The sequence below is a fragment of the Rhipicephalus sanguineus genome, chromosome 1, assembly GCF_013339695.2.
Source record: "Rhipicephalus sanguineus isolate Rsan-2018 chromosome 1, BIME_Rsan_1.4, whole genome shotgun sequence".
Taxonomy (NCBI): domain Eukaryota; kingdom Metazoa; phylum Arthropoda; class Arachnida; order Ixodida; family Ixodidae; genus Rhipicephalus; species Rhipicephalus sanguineus.
This window is the reverse complement of record NC_051176.1, coordinates 12,874,253-12,886,724: the sequence shown is the minus strand read 5'-3', so window position 1 is coordinate 12,886,724 and position 12,472 is coordinate 12,874,253. Positions and strand designations below refer to the sequence as shown.

The following is a 12,472-nucleotide window of genomic DNA, read 5'->3' as shown; positions in this document are numbered from 1 at the left end:
AGCGACATCTTGTTCCCCGATGTGTGTACTGATTGTGTTTTTTCCTGTCACAGTTAGAACTTACAGACAATATAGCCAAGGAAAATATAGGTGACATTGTGTTAATTATTACATAAATGAAAAAAAAAATTGAAGTGCATAAAAAATACAACTTGCCACCGGCAAGTACCGAACCTGTAACCTTCGAGCAACGCGTCCGACCCTCTACCAATTGAACTACGGCGGCGATCGCTTGCTGTAGCAGGAAAAAAACGTGTTCCACACTCGCCGTCATGGCTACGGGCGGCACTGGCTAGCAGTGCCAGGTTTAATTGCACAGATATACACAATAAAGTGGACGGGAGGACCACCGCCGCCGTAGCTCAATTGGTAGAGTATCGGGCGCGTTGCTCGAAGGTTTCAGGTTCGGTCCCTTAAGAAATGTGGTGTTAGGAAATAAAGGATACATGCGCATTTTTTGCAATGTTCTTCCAAGTGGCTACCAAATCCTTTCCTCGCATCATTATTGTGCTGTCTCGCCCTGTCGTTCAAGCACTCGCTAGTCTGTCCAATACAGACGCGCCCGCAACGCGGATGTACTTGGTACGCTACATTAGCGGTGCACACCGTAGACATTGCACGCGTTTTTTGGTCATTTCAAGGTTGCAGATAGCTGATAGTCTGCAAGGTGCTGAAAAAACTAAATTGAGGTTATGTCAGTCAGCGACCTTCTTGAAGTTATGAGGTGCTTTATGCAGGTATGGAATTGCATGCACTGGTCTTTTGTCACGATCTTTTGTTGCGCCCTCTTTTGGTTTCGTAAGCAATGTCTCGCATACGGATGCGACGACATACCTGCTTCCCTGCATCGAAGCAGCGCTCAGCTCCATCTGGTGAACGCATGATTTGCGCAAAGCATTGAGAAGAGAAGTATGCGTGTTTGTGTAAGCTTGAAGTGGGCGCGGTCGAGTGGCAAAACACTTTTCTTTGACCTAGGGTTATATCTCCAACAGGTATGAAAAAATAATCTTGAGGTCTAGAAACCGGATGGAATTTTCACTCGGCAGGTCAGATGTGAACCTGAGCCCATCAGAATGGTTGGTGAAAAATGTGAGACAGACCGCTACTGCCTCGTCAAGGCAAAGGCCGGGTGATCTTTTTAGGACTATTAAGTAGTTATCAACATACCTAAATATACGAATGATCGCTGCATACAAGTTGTGTAGAGTACCAAATACCTCTGAGTTGTGGACGCATCTATATTGGAGAGTCTAGCGAGTGCTTCAACGACAGGGCGAGACAGCCCAATAATGATGTGAGGAAGGGATTTGGTAGCCACTTGGAAGAACATTGCGAAAAATGTGCTTGTACTCCTTTATTTCCAACACCACATTCCTTAAGAGAGGCAGTTCAAAAAACAGAACGCCAAGTTCTTGAGACTTGATAAAGAACGCAGCTGATAAGTGTGTCAGCTGCCCATCTTTGGTGCTAAAAAAAAAAAGTGGCTTATTTTTTTCACGCAACTTGATACTCCATAGATTTCATTTCAAATTTAATGTTTGAAGATTGACCCACGCAACCTCTTCTGTGATGATGTGTGCATATGTTGCTTGATGCTCGGGTTTATCACGATGTTCGTTTCGAATGAAGGCCAGTTGTAAGCAAAGCGCCCGTCCTGTTGTATGTGTTTCCTCTTCGTCGTTTGCGCTTTTCAAGTATCCTCTGTCATAGTTCACGTCATAACAGTTGTAAGCGCATATTATGCCTTAGTATACTGAACCAACTCGTCTTACTAATGCGGCTCCATCAACCTTTTCTGCTTGTTGATTTATCATCACTTCTGTGCAATGCGCATGTTGCCGCATCTACAGCAATGCATTGGTACAAGGGACACCCAGGAATAAAACTTAATAAATTGCGAAAAAAACAGCACTTCCGCAAGGTGCATTATTTGACGCATATTGAAGGCATAATTTCTTAGGCAATAATATATTCATGGATTTGCTTCTAATGAAGTAAGAATAGCCCTACAATTCCGATTTCTACGCTCTTCGCCTAGTTACGCATTGCTGAAGCCGGATCGCGAGTTGGGTTAGTTGGAGGATGTTCATCGTGTCCTTCTCTTCTTTTTCTCCGTGCGCTGTCGATTATATTACGATAATTACGCATTATTGCGGTGCTAGTCGTGGGCGCTCTTCCTGGTTGTTTCAGCGAGACATCCCAAGGCCGTTAGTCTGCACAACGCAAGCGCAGAACGGTAACACGCGTTTGCTCCTATTCTTAAGAGCAGTCAACACCACCTAGCTCTCAGAAAGCAGCAATGAATTAACATTATACGTGTCTTTCGGCTTGGTTACGCGTACAATGCAATGCTAACGGTTACCTAATCTTTTAGCTACTGTTTAAGCAATAACATATAGTCTGTACCCGAACGGCGACTGCGTGTAATGTGCTATAAGGCCGAGTACCAGTTAGACGTTTGCCTTTTTCCCTGTTGACACTTTGAGCATAGAACATAGAAGGAGGGCCGTACGACTTGTCATATTGCGTAAGAATGCTCTGACGCTATTCGCTATATTTTTACGTTGCTGCATAACCGGAAGTGCGGATCTGAAGGCTCAGCCTCCAACTCTGCGTAAGCGTCGACATAACACAAAAATGTCCCCGCCACTGCTACGAAACAAACCAGCCACCTAATTCTCAGCAGCAAAGCTACATAGCCACTGCACCACGGTGGCATTCCAGAATGATTAAGCAAACACTTCAGAACTAATCTATATACTTGTTCGTTGTAAAAAAAAAAACACGGGAAAACTAGATACATTTCGTGGTATTGCATATTCAAGCGCTCATGCTGCATACATGACGAAAACTTGCATGCTCCACACATGATATCTTATCACTATTAATTCATTCAGCTTTTCCCGGCATACTTGATGTCCTTGTCGAGGCAACAACGTCTCCAGTTTTACGCCGCACTCTGTGTCAAGGCAGCAATTAGTTTGTGTCCAAGCGGCATGATCACAAATTTCCGCTCAGGGTTGCTCGCGAGTCACTTATCGATGCCTTGTTCGAGAGTGAAAGGCGTCACAGAAATCGAATCTCTGATAGAAGGAGCCAAGTCCTTATGCATATGGATGAAACACTGACTATTCAATGGATGCTTACCAGGCGGTGCCTTCAGTATCCTGTGTGAACTGTCTCTGGCTGAGCGGCGAGTGCCGGACGGGTGGACGACGCCATCATAAATACACGCCATGTCCATCGGCGACGTCACTCAGACCCTTCTCGCCAGTTATCGCGCCGACGAGATCACCGCGTTTCTTCCTCAGCAAGCGCTGTAGCGCTGTCTCATTGGGTCTCCGTGAGCTTTTCGCAGCATCAGTACGTTGCCCCGGCAATACTACCGGGATTGGCGCATGTGACCGCACCGCGACATTTACGCGTATGATCGTCGAGGGCTGGCTTATACGACCGTGACACCGCACAGTAGGGGATGCTATTCTTCGTACGGCGGAAAAAACACGAGCACTAAGCCGAAAAAAAGAAAGCTACGGGTCGCTACAGTGCCGGCAAAACAGGCAGGCATTTTCTTTTAGGGCGGGTCCAATAACTTTTACAGCCGGCTATCTTCCTAGACGGTCAGTCGGGACATCGTCGGCGATGATAACGAGGGGCGCCCGAATCTACCGACCGCTGTCGTTTTGCTCCCAAGTGTCCACGTGCCTGCGCTGGAGAGGCGTCAAGCTCAATTGCAGCAAGGCATGCAAGCGAACGGACGCGTCGTCCCTTCTCCGTGCTTCCTCTACAAGACAAGCCAGCAGGCTGAGACGGCACATTTGCCACAGTGGGCCGCCAATGCCTACGGCCTGAAAGCAATCAGCGCACCCACAGGACATTCGAAATACCCGCAGTGCTTACGATTGGCCCGAAAATATGAAAAACGCCGAATGAACCTGGGCAACAAGGACAATAAACACAGTTTGTCTTTGGGCAGGCAGAACTGCTTCCCCACAGGGAGTGGCTGACTGGCGACGAGCTTTCGCGCTTTAAGACGACACGAATAAGTGAAATATGGTTAAGCACAGTGCAGGGGGATTACGCGTAAGCTTGATGACGGCGATGACGGTTATTTCATTCATGGTAATGGCTTGCGCGTCAAAAAGACGCTGCGCACGCGATGTTCTGATAGAGATCTTTCAGAACAGCACCTATTTGGTCACAACACTTACTCACTAAAGAATGAAATACAAGCGTAAATTTACGCATGAATGCTGGGATTGTTGCTATGTAATGAGGGCATATGTTGCCTAAGCACGATAACTAAGGAAAAAAATACGGCCATCCAGGAGAACCCCATGACACTCTATTTGCGTAGATGCATGTCCGTCGAATGGTTTGTTTTCTATTCGAATGTAATCAGGATAGAGCAGACGCGTCATTATATCCCGAGTGAACTTAAACCAAATTACTTCATATGCGGCGTCGGCATCGCTTAACGCTATTTACTTAAGCGCACGCTCTGTAAAAAAGAAGACAATGTGTTTGGAGGAATTTTTGGTGAATTTTCAGTACGTTTTTTGGTCATGCTCACGGAAACTTGGAGTACCAATGATTTTGACATTTTTATGATGACCCATTATAAAAATATCTGAACCGCTCCAGCCTGCGTGGAGGTGGAGTTGCTTTGCTGGTGTCTCACAATTTTGAATGCGATAAGCTGGACTCGTACTCTCTAATTACGGATCATTTTGAAATCATATCAGTCTGCACTGGCAGGTTCGTGTTTTCGGTGTGCTATAGTCCTAAGGGAAATGGTCCAGTGTTTCGAGTTTTACGATAACTTTCTTTCATTTATAAGAGACAGTAAGTACGCATTTATAGCTGGAGGGGATTTATTATTGATTTGTTGAAGGATAATTTTTTGCTAGGGAATTCAACACAACTCTGACTTCGAACGGATTCGTTAACCGTGGTAAAATGCCAGCAAGGGTTACACAAGAAAGTGTGTCTCTTGTCGATCTGCTCATTACAAACTCATCCCAAGCAATAGCTGAAACAGGTGTAATATCGTGCGCGATCAGTGATCACCTTCCAGTCTCCTTAAGTATAAATAAGAACCGAGTACCGACAAGAAAAAGCTACATATCAGCGTATAGCCAACCAAACCATGACTTTATTTACATCTCAATAACACAAGTTCAGTGGATAATATCGGCATTTCAAATGATGCAAATGAGGCCTACGAGAAGTTTTTCTATGTATTTAAGCAGCTTTACCATTCCTGCTTCCCATTAAAAGTGCGCGGATCAAAACGCAAAACTCGCAAACCTTGGGTAACTATTGAGCTACGTCAAGAAATTAAAAGGAGAGACAAGCTGTTCAAAATATTCTTAAATGCGCGTTCTGCAGATGACCTCAGGGTATTCAAGCAATACAGGAATAGGCTAACAAAAAAACTGCGCCAACACGTGCAGAATACTACTCTACATTGCTTGAAGTTAAAAATGGTCGCCATGATTTACTGTGATCAAGATTGAATACCTTACTTAGACGTGAGCAGCCACAAGCTCTCCACATATCCTAAAGCTAAATGAAATCTGGAGTAGAGCTGGCAGAAGCGTTTAACAACTTTTTTACAACTCTCGCCCATAACAACCCGTCAGAGGATTCCAATAAATACAATAATTCATTTAATCATGACACAATATCACTGAGCCCAGTCACAACAGAAGAAGTTATAGCAGTAATAAAAAAACCTTAAAGCAGTCATAACTATGATATAGATGGCATTCAGGTAAGACCTGTGAAGCATGTTGCAGCCATCATTGCGCCTGTTCTTGTAGACATATTTAACCTGTGCTTAGATACCAGTACATATCTTAGAAAAATGCAACCTGCGAAAGTAACTGTTCTCTATAAGAAAGGAGTTCGCAACGATTTAGGAAATTATAGACCAGTATCCATACTTAATATTCTCGAAAGCTTTTGAGAAAGCGCTAGGTTGTCTGATTTTATTGATAAGCATGGCCTACTATCACCAAATCAATTTGGGTTCTGTAAAAATACATCTGCTGATATGGCACTAATGGAAGAAAATGAATATATATTAACACAGTTTGAAAAGAAGGCCTTCGTTTGTGGTATCTTCGTGGATTTTTCGAAGGCGTTTGATCTTGTGAACCACACTGTACTCCTTAAAAACTTAGTGTTGTGGTATTCGCGGACAGGCTCAAATGCTCCTGAAATCATACCTACCGCACAGAAAACAGGCTGTTTGCATAGACAACATAAAATCTGAACTAAAGTCTGTTACTTCTGGCGTTCCACAGGGCAGTATATTAGGACCATTGCTCTTTAATATGTATCTTAACGACATTTGCAATATTAACACTACTGCTAAAGTTATCATCTATGCTCATGATTAGCATCTTTTTTTACTGGAAATCATTTTGATCTCCTTGTTCGGGATTGCAATGACACCATGAGTGAGCTATAAATGGTCAGAATCCAAGTGCATGCGTACTAATGAGAAGAAAGTACAAGCTGTCGTATTCCACGCCAAAAATAAACCAGTTTCTTTTTCCTCGACATTAAGCTGAACTCACGACGTATAGATATGGTTGAACCATTTAAGTGCCTCGGAGTGGTTTTTCTTCCTCTATTTTGGGAACAGCATGCGGACCACATTTCAACAAAACTGGCTCAAATAATCGGGGTCAAAGCAGGCTCAAATACGTTCTTCCAAAACCAATAAAGATACTGCTCTACAATTCCCTTTTTCATCCTACTTAAACTACTGCCACTTAGTCTGGGGCAAAAGAGATTCCTTCGTCATGTTCATAATGACCCTGGGACTCACCGAGTGCGGATCTTTTTTTCAAAGTAGCGAATTAACGAACCAGAACCTGTACAAATACCGCTTGAGTGTCAGGTTTAAACTCTAAACTCGAAAAAACATAAACCACTGACGGTACGTTGCTGATTTGCATGCCCTAGAAGCAGCATATATGACAAAGCATGCACAGACGTGAGCTGTGCCGACACCCAGAATAAAGTCAGGTAGACACGTCTGCAGTTCACTCTTCCTTGCCTTTTAAATTCGTACGTGCATAATAATTTTGATTCGCTTCAGTTCGTCAACACTACTATGTGTGCTATGTATGTAGTAACATGTAGATTCCGTTCCTTTTTTCTTTTTTTTTGTAGCCATGCCTGTGGTATCAATGGGAATATTATCTATTGCATAATCTCTTTTCGTTTCTCTGTTGCATTTGTCGATTATAGTATTTTTGACGTTACACTTTCAGTGCTGTTGTTTCATGAGCCTTGTTGTGAAGCCAAGCAAACGGGCGCCGCGCCTCTGTCAAGCTGTTTCTGACAGCTTTTTCTGTGCCTCCTCTGTCTGTACCTCTACAAGGCAGAACAATAAAATAATTTGAAAAAAAAACTGAATTTTGAAAGCGAAGCCGTGTAAGGAGTTTATTGGTGTGTATCTGACAAATGAGATTGTTCTGTATTGGACTCGGCGTTTGAGGGTGGAACGGCTTTAACGTTTCAATTTTAGTCGCACGACAGCTTCCACGCAGACTTGCAGGAATCAGAAAACGTCAGTATGCGATCGTGCTAGGAGGATGCAGCAACTGGTTAAGGCAACTTTTGTGCGCTTTCTTTATATTTGCCGGAAAAAAAGCGATTATATGTGATAAGAATCGCAACAGTTCATTATTCATGATGCGTGTCGTTTTACGGATCAAGCGACAATTATGTCGAATAGCGCCAAGCAATGGTGCACAACTGTAGGCATACTGTGACGCATGCAACTTTAGACATGGGAGTGTATAGGCGTCAGGTAGTTGCGATAAAACGAGGCTACTATGTAAGCAAAAATGATTGCCACAGGCGTTGTCAAGGACACGTTAGCTTTCTACGCACAAAGAGCTTCAGATTATTGCGGGTCCCTCAATACCTCTCTACCCGGCATCCAGAATATGGTGACTTGCGATAAAGTGCACAGCTAGTGCGATGAGTGAATAAGAATCTAAATTCATTGATTTGCTATGTTTATGCAACGACATTGGGATTTTGACAACCTTAAACACTCTTTAAAATAACTGCAGGAGATTTGATGTTTTATACATACGCAATCGTCTGCAAAAAAACCTTATGGGGACCGTAATATCGTGCTCGATTCACGAGCCTCCGGTCATAGTGTGTTTTGAAATTGGATTGAAGTACCACAGCAGACAATGTGTGGAAGGGGTGGCCAAGATTATTAACATGTTTGGATATAGGAAGGTGTGGCAGGGACTTACCTGTGCTCTGTGGTTGTTTATTTCATTCTGAACGCAGTCTCACTTTGACCAATGTACTGGGCATGGCATAAGGTACATTCGAGAAGGTATATGTGTTTGCACTATCACAGTTGAAGTTGCTATTTTCTGATAAGGAAATGATGACGCGGTACTGGGACGGTAGACTTTGATCATCATTGGACAGAGTTACACCTAGGCTTGTCGCATGGGCCCCTTCCTGTGAATTCAGGAGTGTTGACTTTAGAGGACGTTAATAGGGTGTCGGAACGGAACGAAAAACCGAAACGAAAAACGACAAAAAATGATATTTTTGACCCGAACGAAAACCGTAACCGAGCTTTATCTATTATTTCGTTCCGAAGTGAAACCGAAATTTTTTCAAGTGTTTTTTCGGTTCACGAGAAAACATCGCAATCCGGAACAACTGAGCTCATGCAACGTGAGCAGTTATGCATATCTCGGGTACAGTATTAGCGCATACCTAAGGCAGGAATTCCAGTATGTTGAAATTGGGCGAAAAAACGAAAACAGTGGCAACCAGAGATGTGTTATTAACGAAAGTTGACTTTCGCGCGCCTGTCATGCAGGCAAAAGTGGAGAGGACGTTGTCGGCGCTGGAGTTTGTTACAGCAAAAGCTGTTATGAGATCACAAGCAGTCTGGACTTAGCACCATAGTTGTCCGCGCCGCCGGTGTCCGTGACCGCTATCGCGTGATATGGAGTAAAAAATTTAATGCGAAACGAATTTCTAGGATCAGATGGGATTTTAACCCGCGCCTCTGTGTGGCAGTCGGGTCTTCTACCAGAGTGCCACGCTGGTGCTTGTAACTCCTTCACAAAAACACTCTATACAAGCGTCGTGTCGGGAATCGCGTTAACATAATATAGTGATAAAAGAGGAAAATAACATCCAGTCATCAGACAATGCTAATAGCGCAAAGAGTATGTGCTCTAACGCAGGCCTTAAAACAGGGGGAGTTCGGGGGGGCGGGGGCACAGCCCCCCTTCCATTTCTTAAGGAGGGGCTGTATTATGTGTGTATGTACGTATATAGGTCGCCGCCCTCTGAGAGCCCCCCTCCAATGAAGGGAGACTTTAAGCCCTGCTTTGATGCTTCCCACCAGTGTTGCCCTACCAGAATTCGAATAACTCCGGAATCATTCCGTATTTTCCCGATCCCGGAATGGAATGGGGACAGCGCTTAAAGGAATGGAATGGGAATGGAATTAAGCGCCTTTCGCACAGAACGGAATGGGAATAGAATTACGTCTTTTTCCGAAAATAGAGCACGTTTTCTTCTACGTCCTGTTTCTCAAACTTCAAACATTAGTAAGTGAGAGCCTCGAAATTAACAATAAAGCAGTGTTTTTAAAATGGCTTGGTTAATTACAAGCACGGTACATTTTTAAGCAACGCGCCTACTACAAACAGAGACATAAGTTAGTGTACCAACAAATGCACTATCCCAGCAGATACAGAAGGGAGAAAACAAATTATTTCTGCGCGTTGGTTCCCAATGATACCCCCACACGAAAGTGGCAGATACTCTATGCACAGCCTGATCGTTATCTCATGAGCAGTTTAGTACCTGACACACGTAAAGAACCTTTGCGACAAGGAAGACATTGCATGCCTGCGCACAGGTGAACACAGAAAGCTCTCCTTCCCCCGCCCATGCTTTCGAGGCGCGCTTGACAAGCGTGTGTGCTGACGAGCAGTGCGGCCCAGCGTTCCGTATTCGATGCAAAGGCACAAGGTGCCCGAGCGGTGCACTGTTCCAATTAATGCCAGCAGATCTAGAGGCTTTTCTTCCCCATTATCCAAATCTTAGTTTTCTCCATATTTCCGACCGCTCCAGGCGCGTGGCAAAACTGCTTAGCCTTCTTGAATACTACTTTTGTCAGCAAAAAAGTACGCTATGTCGTCATTTTAGCATTAGCACATTTAAGCTTAAACAATATAAAACACCACCATTCGTTCAAACACGCTCACCATGCAAACACTATAGGTAGCGGGAGAACTGCCCCTATGGGAATTAGTAGAGTGGTTGTACTGCACGAGATATGTCACCAAGCTACTATCCCTCGACCTTGGTAACGTGTTTTGCGTACTTTTGCAGTTCTTAATGCATCTGATGACATCATTTTTATGGGGCCTTCATTCTTAACTCGATAAAACTATAACGGTGGATTTCCTACGTTGAAGAATTGCAGGAATAGAATTGAGCTGCCCGGCCATTCCCAGTGTCCGAATGGGCTAAGTTTTTTCATTCCGAGGAATTGAAAGGAATGGAATTGCGGCAAGTTCTAATTCCTCGGAATGGAATGGAGGCCCCCATTCCGCAACACTGCTTCCCACCCACTGCAAAGCCCCCAGCCATAATACTTCATCATCGTTAGTCACAGCACAAAGTGCTCATTATGTCTTACAGATGTGTAGCGGGTACCACGATTCTCCGAAGAATGACGAAAAATGGTATGGTGGGAACTTCGCTACTTCAGAAAATTGTGATGATTGATGGCGTAGTGGGTACCTTGCATGTGTACTTGTATTAGTTGCCCCAAGAAGCTCTACAACGGGCTCTACAAAGTCCGCTCTTCCAGCTTTCGCTGTGTCTGTGCTGCGTATTCCGTGCAGGCCTGGCTATCTTTCTATCAGAACAGCGGTCTCGCACACCAGAGAGTACACTCAATGACGTGCTACTTCTGATCTCGTGCTCACTCTCTTGACAAAAATCATTGAGCCCACTAAAGAATTCGTGTTTGTCTTTTGAGAATATAAATACTATGACTTTGAAATTAATGCTGGTTTATGCTAGTTGGTAGGAATTTATGGTACAGTTACTTCCACTCCTCTGAAGAACGTGTTTTACCCTTATCCAACTTTCTTAAGAGGAGGGCAAGTAACTACATCACAAATCCAACGTTTTTTATGATATACTTTACTTGCAATTTTCACATACAAAAAAAAACCCATTACCAACGGTTACGGAACATTTTTTTTTTTGCGATAAGGAACAGAAACGGAACGGAACTTTTCGCTGTGGAACGAAACTAAACCCGAAACGAAAAGCATTTCGTTCCGACACCCTGGACGTTACAATATCTCAAATGTTCCTCGCCCCTCTGTAGACAACGCGTGGGGGTTCCGGGACTACACATCGTAGCTTTTCGCTTTCAAGCAGAATGTTGTGGTGCCTTCTGAGAGAGGCTTATGTTAGGGGAAGAGGCTAAATATGTTAGAATAAGATTGGGAGTAGTATTTGCGGGTTCGGATTTTGTGTTTTTTATCAGGTGGCGGCGGTCCTGTTTTTCAGATTCCTTAATCTCGTCGTTGATGACAGAATGTGGGTACTGTTGCGGTCCTTGCTTAGTGGTACGTAGATCATGAAGAGTCTGGCTTTGGTTGCCGTAAAATACATAGGAAAAAGGTATACGCTTCTAAAAAACTGTTTACTGGTGGACGTTTCGATCGGAGACCGATCTTCATCAGATCGGTCTCCGAAGTTTTGTAGAACCGGATACCTTTTTCATGTATATATATCGCTACCGGTGGCTGGGGTATTTCGCTGGACGCTTTACGGTTTGCTAACACATCTTGGGCAGCATTGACGCGTAACGTTAGTGGTGACGCCCCTCGTAACGCCATGCAGCGTTCTGACATACCTGAATGCTTCCAGCACGGTTCATTTTCCCCGGCGGGTCTCGCGCTAACATCACACATACACGTAGAACACGGCCCGATGGCTCCAAGGGTAACGCTCAACTACGTGCTATTGACGTCCTTGCATCACCTTGGCTGAAACTGTCAACATTTTATCATATCACGAATGAACTGAAGATAATCATCACCAACTTTACTGCGCAAATTGTAGGCCATATTATTAAGCTGGTACACTTCTCAGTCTCACCTGCCCACGTCACTTCCTGCCACGCCTGCATTAGCTGTTGCTTACCTCGCCTTCTCATTAGAGGCCTTGCCTATTTATTCTCCACTTGGACTCAGTTGTCCCTGACACGCGTTGGTTCCCTCACCCATACCGCTGTCATCTCGCCCCTAACTGTCATCCTCAATTTAAGGTGAACCCATTTCCTAAGCCTGAAGATTTCGACCCCGTTCGTAAATACCGGTAAGATGCAGTTATTACATAGACGTCCTTGAAAGATGCTGATAAACTG

The 12,472-nt window shown here is 44.2% G+C and overlaps 1 protein-coding gene across 1 annotated transcript in view; it reads right to left on the bottom strand.

Moving 5' to 3' along the window:
* The window catches only part of LOC119389493 (amine sulfotransferase), a 61,777-nt gene extending 58,564 nt beyond the window's left edge, over positions 1-3,213 (bottom strand). Inside the window, exon 1 of the mRNA XM_037656788.2 lies at positions 3,148-3,213. The gene's annotated coding sequence lies outside the window, so the exon portion shown is untranslated. The remainder of the gene's footprint in view (positions 1-3,147) is intronic.
* Between the last annotated feature and the right edge of the window lie 9,259 nt (positions 3,214-12,472).